At 39.0% G+C, this 15,017-nt stretch overlaps 1 protein-coding gene across 4 annotated transcripts in view; it reads left to right on the top strand.

The window, feature by feature from the left end:
* LOC134801032 (C-terminal-binding protein) overlaps positions 1-15,017 on the top strand; it is a 135,963-nt gene that overhangs the window by 27,916 nt on the left and 93,030 nt on the right. For 3 of the 4 annotated variants that reach the window (XM_063773538.1, XM_063773535.1, XM_063773537.1), the window contains exon 2: positions 6,673-6,702. The gene's annotated coding sequence lies outside the window, so the exon portion shown is untranslated. Of the gene's footprint in view, positions 1-404; positions 538-6,672; positions 6,703-15,017 lie in introns of those variants that run through there. The other variant, XM_063773536.1, reaches the window with a different exon arrangement.

Here is a 15,017-nt window from a genome sequence, read left to right as displayed (position 1 = left end):
TTATCAAGAGATCGATACGAAACGAAACGTACCAACGCGCTCGTACTTGCCGTTCTATTACTGAGCGCAGGCGAATCGTACGCTCATGGAAATTGTGACGTTGAGAATTCTATATGCGTTGAGATCCTGACAGTGCGCTTATTCGCTTATACTGGTTTACCGGAGAGTTGATGCACATATGGCGATCAGAATGACACCCCTTACCTGCCTCGCCGACGTCACCACACGTGGCGCTCGAGGCGCATGTGTGCGTACGCCGCGATTATATGGAATTCAGCGATTACGCCACCTACCTATACTTGCATGCAACCATGCGAGCGAGCGAGTGCCCGAGTAATAATAATAATTAGCCGCCTCATTATTGTTATTCGAGACGGCGGCGCGCTGTCACAGCCAGATAAACGCCCCGCGCGACCAGATACTGTCGTGCGCGACCCTCGCCTTTGTCGCTCTATTGTCGCGTGTACCCTTTTGTGTGTGACGTGCAGTGTTGTTCTGGATTGTTTGAGGTTTGAGCGGACCTAAGGATTCCGTCAGGTACGAGCAGTAATCGTGTACACGGTGTAAACGTACGCGTGTATTACCGTCCACCGGCGTTAGTCACGCGACGCGGCATCGGCCGCCTATGGTTGTTGATCACGTGGACGGATTTGTGTAAAAACATGCTTTGATAGATGCATATCTTTGTAAATTACATAGTTTTAGATTGGAGAATTGATTTTAAAACAGGTTACATTTACAGTCAAGCTTTGTTCATAAATAGTAACCGGTAACTGTCGATACTAACGGGTACCAATAAATCTACTTATAAATTTGATGTCTGGTGTATTGTAGGCTGCTTTATTAGCTATTTGATTTAATAACATGAACTGTATAATAGAAAATACTAAATGTTGTTAGCGATCATTTTGGTCGAGTCAAAATCGAACATCTGTTACTGAATCTCCACACCTATATAGATAAAGTCCCATACTTTATTACATGTATACAGAACTGTGGCTTACCGTTATTTTTATTTGTCGTCAATTTCGGTCAATACCTTAATACTATACCTACCTACGTGTAAAGTAAAACAATTTCCCTCAATTCTAATTGAATTGAGGGTCTAATATCAAAAACGAAACCACTCACAATTAAACAAAATCCGAACCCCCTGGAACTCTTATTACTTTAAAAATTAAACTGGGGGAAACAACATCACAAGTATAGGTAGACGCTAGTCATTCAAAGTTTCATAAAACTCTTGATTGATGGAAGTTTCCATTTGTGCAAAAGCTGAGAAAACTTCCCGAGTGCCTCTCGGAATTGTTTGTTGTTCGAGTTAATAAGATCGGCGTTGTAATACGAAACAAAACCTTTATTAAAGTATAGGCAGGATCAACTTTGATTTGTGCGGTATTACTTCTTCATATCCTATTCTTAGTTGTTAAAGGTTGAAGGTCGTGTTTGTTATGAGAGGTTTCGGTATCAATTTCGTCTGTAATGTGTACACTATTACTTGGAATTCTTCAGTATTCTTATCGATCTACCTATACCAATTTGTTAAAATCATTTTTCTTGCTGTTCAATGCCGAAGGTCTACTAGACCTTCATCACACTTTCACATAATACATCCAATAAGTACCTAATTATGCCATGTGTTAAGTGTTTTGCTATATTTCAGCTACCATTACTATTAAAGTTAAGAAGAGAAATGTAAACGGGGTTACTTTGTATTCAAATTTATATATAAAGTTATCCGTGTTCACCGCTTGGCGTAAGAAATCGAGCGCTAAAGTTAGATCATCATACATATTATCAAAGGTAACCGGCGAATATTGCTTACAAGCGTTTTGATTTGACTCGTTATTTGTTCAAATTGTCACGTACGAGATAATGTGTTTATTTAACGATGTATATCATTTATATTGTAACTGATAGTGCACACGAATCACGAACCTTAACAAGAGGCACGTTTTGAAATACTTTCAATATTTATTTCACATGGAATCAGCGACATTCACTGCATTTTTCCATTCAATTGATACTATTGTTATAATGGATGATTTCGAAATTCAGCATTTATGGAATCGATTTGTTTTCACACAAATATCAAATTAAAGCAGTGTTTGTCTATTTGTATGCCCTAGTTCCATGAATGTAGGTTCCAGAAATGTAGGTTATTGCTACGTTAAAAAAGATATACTCGTACATGACCGATGACTGACTCGGAGACAAATAGAGCGATTGTTGAGCCATGCAAACGTGATTATCGCGAGCGAAATTATCAAATGTTTGTTGCGAAAAGAACCATTGGCGCTCTGTAGAAAGAAATAAACCGGCTACTTTATGCAGATTGAGATTGACAGACAGCCAAAGACAAAAAGAGTCCAGTAGTATTATATCTTCATAAAACAAGACCTTGTATATATACACTCTTAACTTCAGTACTAACACTATCCGCGTCATAAAGAACATCAATTTAACAACTTTACACTGCGGCAGTCGTTTCATAAATTGCGGGCCACCCGCCGTTTTTATCCGCCGGTGCCTGGGATTTATGGGTACGACGTACGACGCGTCTCGATTTGCCGCATCCATCACGTCACAGCCTGGGATCTGGTCCTGTATTCCAATTGGATATTGCGAGGATTTGCATCCAAACCAATATAGTGATATAGTAGAGATGCTTGGTGTGACTTCCCTTACTTCCTTTGCTCCACAAATGCTTTAGCATCGTCTAGCTCGGGGTTTGGAAAACTTATTTATAGAAAGGAGCTACAAAAGTGGATTTTGGACTGGTCCTCTAAGTATTAATAGGTGTCTTTAAAGAGCCGCAATTGCAGAACCACAGAGACTCATGCGGCTCGGGTTTGCTGACCCCAGGGGGCCTATCAGCCAAGATGACAGAAAACGATATTTATAGATTGATAGAAAACGCCAATCGAAATTTAAATAATGTATGGAAATAGTCATGTGACTTCGAAGCATCTGTCATCCCAATTAATTTTTAGGGTTCCGTACCCAAAGGGTAAACGGGACCCTATTACTAAGACTCCGCTGTCCGTCCGTCCGTCTGTCACCAGGCTGTATATCGTGATCTGTGATAGCTAGACAGCTGAAATTTTCACAGATGATGTATTTCTGTTGCCGCTATAACAACAAATACTAAAAACAGAATAAAATAAAGATTTAAGTGGAGTTCCCATACAAGAAACGTGATTTTTGACCGAAGTTAAGCAACGTCGGGCGGGGTCAGTACTTGGATGGGTGACCGTTTTTATAGATAATGGTACGGAACCCTTCGTGTGCGAGTCCGACTCGCACTTGCCCGGTTTTTTCTTTTAGTTTGGCGTTTGTCTGTACGTTTGTCATCTTGACTTGGCTAGACCACCTGGTATAGATGACTATTGTGGTGCCGTGACCAGGATTTTTGGTAAATACCCTACTGTTTCCGAACTGTTATCTCCTTTGACAAGCAATTGTAATTAGTCTTGTATTTCTACATCTTATGTCTCAGGATTGGCACTGACTGCGGTAATCGAAGATAAGTGTCATAATACTCATAATAGATTAGGCTTTAGGGACCGGTAAACTTTTCATGATGAAAAATCAGCTGCTTAACTCAAGTCAAAAAGGCAAAAATGATTCATAATATTGTACACAGAAATCTCACAGAGAGACAAAATCGTCCGGTCTTAAATCTGGTACCATTGGTGGGTGATTAACTAACTTCAAAGCGTCATGCGGTATGATTAGGTCTAGGGGAATTAGGAATATTTATATTTGGGAAAGAACGGCATGCGACTCGTAAACCGATAATAGTACAATTTTTTTCTTTTACACAAAGAATCATCATATGAAGATTATGAAGTTATCAAAGTTTTTTAACTGGATCCTTATTCGTTTCGTGTATCGAGCACAAGTGAAATTCTCAGGGTTACCAGTGTAACGTGACCTCGAGATCTCTCTTAATCAGATAGGGCCCTTATACCGGTTTTCGCTACTTTTCGTTCACGTTCAAGGGATACGAATAACACTCCTCTCAGCTCGACCTACGCCACTACAACTTTCTTTGGCAGCGACACAGTTCTCGCTCTGTAGCGAAAAGTTTCTAGACTCGCGTATACTTATACGGCAGGCGCCCGCTAGACCGGTTTATCTGCGGCTGTAGATTACCTTGTATAGATTTCGTACCTGATCTAAGTTTACACGAGAAAATGACAAAAACGCGTTCAACATAGGTACTTTATAATTAAAGTGCGATGCGCGATCTAAAAAAATCGAATTTTGTGTTATGTAATTAATGGATGACCCCGAATGTCCGATTTTTAATAACTGAGTTACACTTGGCTCAACTCATCCCACCGACTAGAATAAGAACGCTTATAGGTACTTAGGTAGTTAGAGAATATCTGACGTGCTCCATCTAGTCGTTATTATTGATCTGTGCCTGCTGCAGACTTGCGCTTAAACACACCAAATGTAGAAAAACTAAAGTTTCAGCAATTTCGGCTTATCAACTCGCGAAGTTAACATGTTCTTGTTAACCTGCGATGGCCCGGGGCGTACGTGGGAAAGTACTAAGGCTTCTAATGGCAACATGATCCCTGCAACTTTCACCGACATGTTATATCAAGCGGCTTGTGGCTAACTTATCCTCATGTACTTAGACGAGATATTCCTATAACTTATTAGATTAAGATATTATTATAACCATTCTTATATTTCTTGCCTGGGACTATTATATAGTGCTCGGCCGATAGGAAGTTAATCCTGGCAGATGTCAACTCAGTACAAATTATAACCTAAAGCAGTGTTTGAGGTTATAATTTGTACTGGGTTGACACCTGTCACGATTTACTTCTTATCGGCCTAGCACTATGCGTAATGAGGATAAACTCGCAAAGCTTGACGTAGGTGGCACTGCAATCGTTTAAAAAAAATAGCAAAATATGCCAAATATAAAGAAATTTAATATATGGACTACATCAGACGTTTCTGGGTTCCTGAAAGTTTTAAAACCATTTAGAGTTTAGACAGTGGATTTTTAACCTATTCCAAAAAATTTCATGACATTGTAAATTGACTCAGGAGAAGTTATAGCATAGCAACAAAATAAATAAGAGTATTATTATGTTGATCCATCGATGTCACACTCTTTATGACTTCAAGAGAGCTGCTGCGGAAATAGAAATTGGAAGATCGTACTGTATTATAAAAATAGGTCGGAATCGCCTCCCAAGCGCATTTTGGAGCGTTTTTATACCCCACACAAAGACGGGACGAAATTAGTTCGGCCGAAAAGATGCCCCGTCACAGTCCATCTATAAATATTGCACTTGGCACTGAATGGAACGCTCACCGTTTGAACACTGTCCAACTTGTAGTTTTATAATTTATTATATAGGCAACGCGTTCTTATCATGACGAGAACCTGACACGTTGCTTGCGTTAATCTGAAGATATTTAATTATAGATTTCGAATCTCGAAATAGTTTCAAGACGCGAACTATCGTAATGAGATCGAGAGTTTTTCCTTTATTATTCATAATGGGCAGGTTTATCAACAGACCTGCTATAGCTGCGGTTTTAAATTATCAAAACAGAAATTTAAAACAACGTAACTAAACAATTACTCGCTAAAATCATATGAAGTCGCTCTTAATTTCGATACGCGTTAAAACAATCTAAATAACCTTTATCTCCAAGTCAGCTATTCTCGACGGAGCTATTGTCAAAAATGTTCTCGTTATCCTTAAATAAATAGGTATCCAACAATAAATCAATCTTGATGTTCATGTTGATTTAAATATTTTACCTCTATATTTATGTTTAGCACCCCGAAAAGTCGCAAAGTATCTCCGAAGTGGCATTAAACTGCAAATCTTTCGGGCGGTGATTCGAAAGGCGTCAGTCGACCTCAGCGAAGGCCGTGCCCGGCGTTTATTGATTTTTTACGCGCATTGTCCATTTCGTCCGCACTTCGGCTACTTCGCACTCCTATAGTACCTATACCCAATATACCCATTACGTGCCACGGTTCTCGAACTTTTCAAGTTTCGTTTTATTAGCCAGATTTGAGATTTCTTGTTTTCTATTTTGTTGACTGTTCTGTTTAGGTACCTATCTACAGTAAAGGCATTTAATGTTCATGTTTTCGTGTGCACTTTGCTCTCTTACATATACATACTTATTACGTGCTACTGTTGTTTTTTCTAGGACTCTTCGGTCGATTTTTAAGACCGTTGGATTAGCTAACGGCTAACGAACATTTTTCTGGGGAAGAAATATCAGTTGTAAAGATTATTGTTTTCTATAACTTCGTTAAATTGGAATTGATTGCTGTACAATACGGGCCACTTACCTTTAGAATTCTTTGTTACGTGTTTGTAAAATTTAAATTTGAGAACTTACCGAACAGGTATAGGAAAATAGGCATGGTTATGTGAACAACGTGTGAATGTAAACAAGTTTTCATTTCTAGTATCCATGTAAAACTTATATGACGTTTAAATCTAGGAAGTTTTGATAAATAAATACCATTGTTTTAGGGTGTTTTCTCGTTATTTATTGTATAATTTGAACTCTGTTTTCTACTACGTACTACGCTTATTACTTTTATCAATATTTTTCAATATGGAAATTATTTTCCACTAACGACGAATGAACAATGCTTCTTATTTGTTACAGATCGCGGATTTAACAGATTGGACTTAAACAGTAAGTTTCTTTTTTTAACAACATCGATTGCGAATATGGATATGAGACTGCAAGTAGGTATACATACATTTATTGCATCAACCGGGTTTCCCAGTAGTCAGTTATTAATATTATTAGGTATAGATAGGTTGACGTTACTTCAACCAAGTCCTAATTGATGAGTGGCATTTGCAAATGACAGACTTACAGATCAAACAAAATTAAAACTAGTTTGAAGTCAGGTTTCGAGATTGAAGTCCACTACTTAGTGGTTTTATCTCGGGATATCGAATGCAATTATAACAATCTCTAAACCTGCAGAGCGCACATATTAACCTGGGGGCCTAGCTATGGCAATCATTGATAGGAAACGCCAATCGAAACTCAAATAATGTATGGAAATAATCACATGAATTTTCGTAGCATCTGTGTCCCGATACATTTAATTGTTTCTTTTCGTTTGGTGTTTGTTGATGTACACTTGTCATCTTGGCTAAGCTATCTCTGTTAAGTATTAGTAAAAGATTCTTATCAATAGATACATGTCTCTCACAGTTTTGTGTCTATATAATCTCGGTACTCGCGTTGTACTGCGTTTTATCTAACATTTTTGTTTGAAAGTCAACCCACATTACTTTTGTAATTTTTCCAGTCGGATCAGTTCACCTTTGAATAAAATGCAGTATTCGTCCAAGCTTTCGGTTCGCTAAGCAATGAGAGTATACATATGTACGTATACACGAGCAGCTCTCGAAGCGTGCACCTACATCGATCTTAAGCCGCAAACGCGCAAACTGGTTTATGTGACCATGCCTGTTTAGCAAGAAACCCATCTTTATCATGCTCGCAGGTAGGCCGTTATTAGCCTTCTGACGTGAAGTTATTTTCCCTTTTTTATCACATTCCAATTTATATACACCCACGTTCGATTGTTCTCAATTTGTACCGCAAACACAATTGAGAGAATCCAATCGTTTTTGCGTTATTAGATCTTCGCTTTCCTTTGTTGCCCAAAAATATAAAGTTTCCCAGCGTGTTACTTGATTTATACGAGGAGCTGGTTACATTAGCGACCTGTCTTTGTTCCCTGGATGAGTTATCTCGGCCCGGGTCCGCTAGATGAACGCTAACCACGCTACAAATCATCAGTCTTGGAGCTAACTCACTCCGCAAGAAACCCCCCTCCCTATCCCTCTAATTCCCACCTCGTAGGACATAGAGTACACAGACCCACTAGCGATTTCCACACGAACGCCGCCATGACGTAAACACCACAATCGCTCGGCTAACGCAGTTGAATTTCCAACGCTCGCTCGGCACACGATCATTAAACGTATATCTGTTAATAATAATTGCGATTGTCTGGTTGTACGTGCGCGGCAAGTTATGGCGCAGTTGCCGGGCGCTCCGCCCCCTCGCCCCGCCGCCTCTGATCTGCCCGTGTATTCCAAACGCAAATGACTCAAACTCTTAAAAGAACCAGTTTATCTACCATCCGTAAGAACTAGAAGAAATTACAGTACGGAGTTATACTGGCGGTATTAACGCGTTTCGCTTAGTACCTAGGTATGCGCTCGGAATGACACCGTGCCCGCCGCATCTTGAGATGAGGATGGCATTCAGTTTCGTTTTGTGACGGCTGAATGGATGCCCGGTTTATTCGCGTGTGCGTGTGAATAGCGATATGTATTACATGATAGCGGCCTGGAATCTTTTCATGCCTTGGAAATGTTTCACATTCACTTGCACATGTATAGACATACATGACAATGGCTAATATCATCGACGTTATCTCACGTCTATCTGAATTCCAAACACTGTACGCGGTATAATTATCATATTTGCTCAGGCAGATTGGTAATAAATACTGATAATAATATTATACATGACTAACTCGATGCTTTGATGACAGATTACTCACTAATTCTAGTAATTTAATGCAATACCTAACTAGTTATAACAAGCATATCCGCTTATCGTCACATGCACGCTACAAAAAGGCAAAAGGCTCACAAGTCGGTTAAATTACTGCAAAAACAAATATACATCTTTTGTTTTTCATCACACAAGGCTTCCCTTTGATCAATTGGCACTATATATTCTCGTCTTGCGACCCGCACTCCAGCTATTACGTTTCTGGATGCATCTATCTTAATCCTCTAGATATGTCAAGTCCCTCGCGACAGCTAAAGCTTCATGACGCAGACGGATCGATTCAAGATCTTTATGTCAACCTAGCGTCCTTATCATAGCAATACAGGCATTGCCAATTTTTATTACATCTATAAAGTCAAGTCCTATGCTGACGTAGGAAAGTAGGCACTCGACGGATATCTCGATAGGGCAAAATAAAGAGATGGATTCCGTTCTTGCTCAGCGTTATCGCATACCGATAGCTCGCTCGTTGCTACGGCGTTCAGCGCGGACCGGGTGTGTTTTAGGGTTCCACTACTTGGAACTTCGGTGATATTCAATGTGGAGAAATTTTTGAAATGATTCTTGGCTGCTATTGTAGTTTCTTTACTTCACATTTCTTTATTTTGTTCTGTATTCTTTCGTTCTTATTAATTAATATCAACGAAACACCTGTTTGATGATAATGTAAGAAGCTAAGTTTCTTGAATTACTTTTGATCAAGATTAGATGTTTTACTCAACCATACATCTACTTTTATGATTAGAAAATTGTAGTTTTTCTTAGTGTGCAATGGTAACAAAGTCTTCATGTCATAATAAACTTTGAGAAAGGACTAATGTTAGTGTAGTAAATGTAAACCAAATATGTATGTATGTTTTTGTTAGTTGTCAAGCGGACCCCAGGCTCCCATGAGCCGTAGCAAAATGCCGGGGTAACGCGAGGAAGAAAAAGTGAATTTAAACCAAAATTGGAAACATGCTATTAGTACAGCAGTATCATATCTCTTACTGCCAGTAGTTGTTAAAAGCGAGCATCTCTCCAAACATCGCAAGTATCGCAACACCACACACTTGATAGATGAGCGAAACGGCATCGTAGCAATAACGCCTCGCGCTTCGCCGTTCCCCGCTTATTACCAGTCGGCTCGCGTCGCCGGAGATCACGTAGGGGACCGGCCGCCGTGAGATCCCGGCCGGCATTCCCGTCCCTTCACACCGCCGAGTCCAAGGAACGAAACAACCAGGATAGATGCTTCTGATTATATATGTAGGTGGTACAGTCAGCAGCAGAAGTTGCTAAGCGGGCGACGTGTTCAGAATTACCTTGACGCGCTCTTATTCTCTTAACAATAAATTCGCGTTAAGATCATTTTGAACATCTTGCCGCTTCGCAACTATTGCTGCTGACTGTATGAAATGAAACCAGTGGCCCATAGATAAATACTATAACTAGCATATCTTATTAAAAAATATATCTTAAAACTAAAAACTACAAAACACATTGTGGTTGCGATGAATTACGCAACCCCGCAGTGTCAGAGAACCGGCCGAGGAACCGCTGGAACTTGACAAGTTGACAAGTTGACACCATTCGGTCAAAACTTCTTTTTGTCGAAGGTCGCCAGACGATGACGGCGGAAGGCTTGTAGAAGGTGCAGAGTTCTGTATGAACCTCGAGGTCATGTTAAAGTGGTTGGTATGAGGATTCTGCTCTGCAGGAATTGTGCAGGTAATAGCGGCGCAGGGCCGGCGCGGCGGCCTGTAAATTACCGGCGTTCGCCTCGTAAAATGTGCAACCTAACGGAAAGGCGCGTTAGGCGCGCCTCTGTCTCTATACCGCCTTGCAGTGCCGCGGCCGTGGAACTCTTAACACCGGCTTGTATATTTCCAATATTATTGAGGTTATCTCTTGAAGAGAAATTAAACTGAATTAGATACGGCTTGCCTATGGTTATTGATGCCACGGAATTACCACCGTGTTGCTCATGAAAATGAATGAATGAAAATGAAAAGAATTTATTTGACACAACAATCCTAATAATAATCATCAGAATACGGCAAGTTCGTTCTCTTTGTTATACTTAATTAATGATCTTTTCCAGTTACAAGTTAATAATTTTATCAAAAAGCAACGAATGTCTAAGTAAGCACGTTTATCTAAAATTAATGCGCCTATAAAAAAATAATTTCACACGTGCCGAAACCATACACGGACATTGTATTATACAAAACTAAACGAGCAACAGTGATACAAAACGCCTAGCTAATAAATGCAAATATTTAATTAAATTGGTAAACCTGCAGCTGGAGGCCATAATAAGTTATCTGGGGAATCAATTAAAAACTATCTCGGGCAGTGAAGTTTAGTCGCTCCGGTCGCTCGGCGTGATTTACGCGGCCAAATGTCGTAACTACTAACTCGATAGATAAGGTACTTTATACGTTGTTTCGATTGTGGAATAGTTTGGCCGCCTTTAGAAATACTGTTAGCAAATGAGTGAATTATTAATACGTTCGAAATATCAGGAAAAAAATAGATAAACATAAACGAAAGTCAACTTTACAGTGTGGACAATCAATGAATTGATCAGCTTTAAGTATGGCGGCGGCAGCTTTTATCTCATAGACAATTGTTTTACTTTTCATTTAAGCCATTTTTGCCGATTGTTTGGTGTAACATGCCCTAAGTGTTCGCTTTGAGAGTTACTTTAAACTAGCGTCTTCATTATCACTTTACTGAGGATTACATTTAAAATTATTGGGAGTAAAGCATTCATACGGCCCGTTGTAAAGCAACAGCTAGCTAAACTGGGGTAGGTACTTCATGGGTTGTCTCTTATTTCAATATTTGTTTTATTTTGTACCGAGACCGAGTGAACGTGGTCCTAATTTACTTTTGCGTCGTTTTATCAGCGCATTTGTTCAAACGGTTATCAGCTCTACGTTAAAATTACTGTAATTACGATATCTACTGGCAGTTCGGCGTCGGCGTGCTCTTCGTGCGTTACTACCAAGTAACGTAACGTGTACATTTATAAATAGACCTACCTATTTTTAAAGAGTATCCAACACTAACAATTTCAACCATTTATCATACACGATTAACATCACACTTCCAAATCGAATGGCCGACGACCGACGATAGCCATTGTCTGGTTTTGGCTCAGTCTCGCGATGTGAACGACCGTGTCGGCGATGCAAATGAGCCCCGTTCGCTACTAGATGGTAAGTGCCTACCATTTACCATCGCTAAGCCTACTCATTATTAGCCTTTTGTTATAACTAATGTAGCAGGGAAGGAACTCGGTCGCATGCCGGTGACATTGTTTGCGAGACTGCCTAATTCTAGGAAATGTAGAAATGTGCCACTAGAATCGCTGGGTTCGGCATATATTATATTGTGTATCATCAATTCATGACGTACGCTGGTGGCAAATATGACCTGTCAAACGGTAAAGAGTTTCCGATATATGGTCCCAGATTTGCCTAACATTGATGTGGGATTTCATCAATTGTAATATTATTTTATGATTTGCTTTACTAACGTAGATCTTATATCGCGTATACTAACGCGGATCTTGAATTCTCTTTGTATCTTTATGCAGCTAAATTATTAATCTATACAAGGAAAGTGTCCGTCTTTAGAATGATCGATGAGACGGCTCGTCTATTCACACTCTTGAATCAAACCCTATCTCGTATTCATAAGATACGACACAAATGGCCTCTTTTTACAGACTGATCTTTTCCATACGTAAAGTGAAACTGGCTGATATTGAAGCATTCAAAACTCTATATCACGGCAGCTTGGCACACTTTGAAATTGTTGGTATTACAGTTTATTATTGATTATTTACTTTCAGCACGAAATCACGCTCAAAAGGATTTCTATGAATGAACACGAACTAGGAGGCCAATTCTAACTTAGATATAGATATCTAAATGATGCCATTTTGTTATCATTTGCTATTTAAATATACAGTTCAATACATGTACGAGCAAAATGCACGCGTTAATGTGAACAAAATTATATCATGTTGACATCAAAATGTAAGCTATAGCTTCATATGTAGGTACATATTTTTATGCATTACGTATTTAAAATTCTTGCTGTTATAGAAAACTTATTTACAAATAACATTGCTCATTTCACCCAAAGCCCGGTTATTTAAATGCTGTCCAACCCTAACTTCACAAGCCGAATTGTTGTAAACCGACTTTTGTTTTTTTGCCGGTCTGCAAAGTAACACAGAGGAAGTTTTAGCCGTTCGTTGTTGCTTTCCCGTCTGTGTCATCGCTTACACAGAATGGCTGATGAATATTTATGTAACTCCGACATTCGGCTGTGTGGCCGTAACGTAACAAACGATGTTCAAGTGTTATTTATTACTTGCTCAAAATTGTAGACACTGGTAACGGGTAGTATTGCAGATTAAAATAAAATTCACATAACAATCTTTTATCAATCGATTCTAAGATCAAAATGACCAATGGACGGAAAGGGGCACTCTTTGAAAACACTTTTATGATAGATCAAGGGGCGGTTGGGAATAAGTGGTATAACCATAATCACGTTCGCTGAAATTTTATCTGAAGTTTCATCTAGGCCTCTCTCAAGTTGGTCGATAGTGGTAAATGCAATCGGCTCTAACAAACTTAGATATGCAAAACATTAAGCTGCTGGATTTATTGGTCACTTTGTTACATTTCTGTTTAAATAGATTATGTTTCACTTCAATGTTATATCGTTAGTGAGTACTGCAACATTGTAGACGATGACTTAGTATCGTAACTCATACATTAACAAGCCCATAGAGGGCTTAGCAATGTCAAATGACAGAGCAACGTTAGCTATTGGTTATACAAACATAGCGTACGATTAACGGATTAAACCAATGCTATAGAACAAATAATACGACGAGCTCTAACGGTAATGACTTTAATTACTGGAATTTTTGGTTGATATACCTATTAGGTATTTGGAGACAATCTCACAGAGATCGGCCTACGATATGCAATTGAAACTTTGAAATTGAAAGTCTTTATTTCAGGTCTGTTGGGCCATATTTTCGTGAGTTACAATGCACAACATAATTAAATATAGCGTTATAAACTAAATTATATTATAAAACACTTGTCTTTTGCCATACCACTTGCCCAGACCAGTATTTTTTAATTGGACAGTCAAATCTACCTGCAATCAGTTAGTTACTTAGTTTCAATACATATAGCCATAGATAGAAGTTCATTCGAACCCAGGATCATTACTTAGACAAGATATATTATAGCTAACCGATACTCTCATAAATTATGATATCTTATTAATGTCGTCGGAGAATATTCGGATTTAAGTAGATAAAGTTAAAGAGAAAAGCAAAGGTCGCTTGAGGTGACCTGAGAACAAGCCGGACGAAGACCCGGTCGCAAGTTGAAACCTTGATAACCTCGGATAAAATGACTAACTAGAGCACTGATTAATGGTATTTTACTCAACATCAATTAAAAACGGTATATTTTATACTCGATTTCAATACGAAAATTATAGCTTTTAAAGTAGGTATATTTCGTATCACTATTATGTCTATTATAAACAAACACATTAAGGTTTATTTATTCACTGAACAGCCATCGCGACATAAACTGCGAACGCTTAGATGCCGTTGATACGATTTTAATGTCGCTCGTTTGAATGGGAGCAGGCACTTTTCCTTTACGTAAACGCGTGCATCGTTGCCAGATATTAACTCTGAAAATCTGTATGTTGTATTTCTCAAATTGCCCCTTGAATTGTCTTTCGAATTCGGTAAAATTTTACTCTATCCCGTTTGTCACTATTGCCCGAATACACACCTACATGCGTTTTACCTATCATGCCTAACGTGTTTCTTTGGTGGATCTAACATCCCCAAGTTTTTTAGATTGACAAATCTATGAAAAATATCTGGGAATCCAACGGGGAAATGCAGCAAGCATCCTGGGACGATGCTCCGGGCAACTCTATTAGGTTTTATAGACGAAAACTGTTAATGTATATTGTTATTGTTAAGTAATAAAATATCCAGAGATGAAAAGCATTTCATGTTTTGATCTCCAATTTCAAACTTCAATTGCCCAAGTTTCAGAATGTCCGTACCCTTTCCTAACAATCTGTAAATATACCGAGTTTTCAGTAGCCCCAGCACCGGCGCGCACAGATCTGGCGACACGGGTTGTATGTAAAATAATTCAGCATGCGGAACGTTCAGGCCGTTTACCTCGCCGCGTTTATGTGGAAAGTGACCCGGGTACGCCGGCGAACGGTTCGAAATTTCCGTCTATTCTATTCAAACTGAGATAAATGCCCCGATAAACTTAACCGTTGTCGTTGAACCCGTCCGGATAAATTTGTCAAACTACCTATACTATAGGTTATATATAGCC

Source organism: Cydia splendana, chromosome 21 (assembly GCF_910591565.1).
Source record: "Cydia splendana chromosome 21, ilCydSple1.2, whole genome shotgun sequence".
NCBI lineage: Eukaryota > Metazoa > Arthropoda > Insecta > Lepidoptera > Tortricidae > Cydia > Cydia splendana.
Note: the sequence above shows the minus strand (reverse complement) of the source record. Positions and strands in the feature narration are given on the sequence as shown.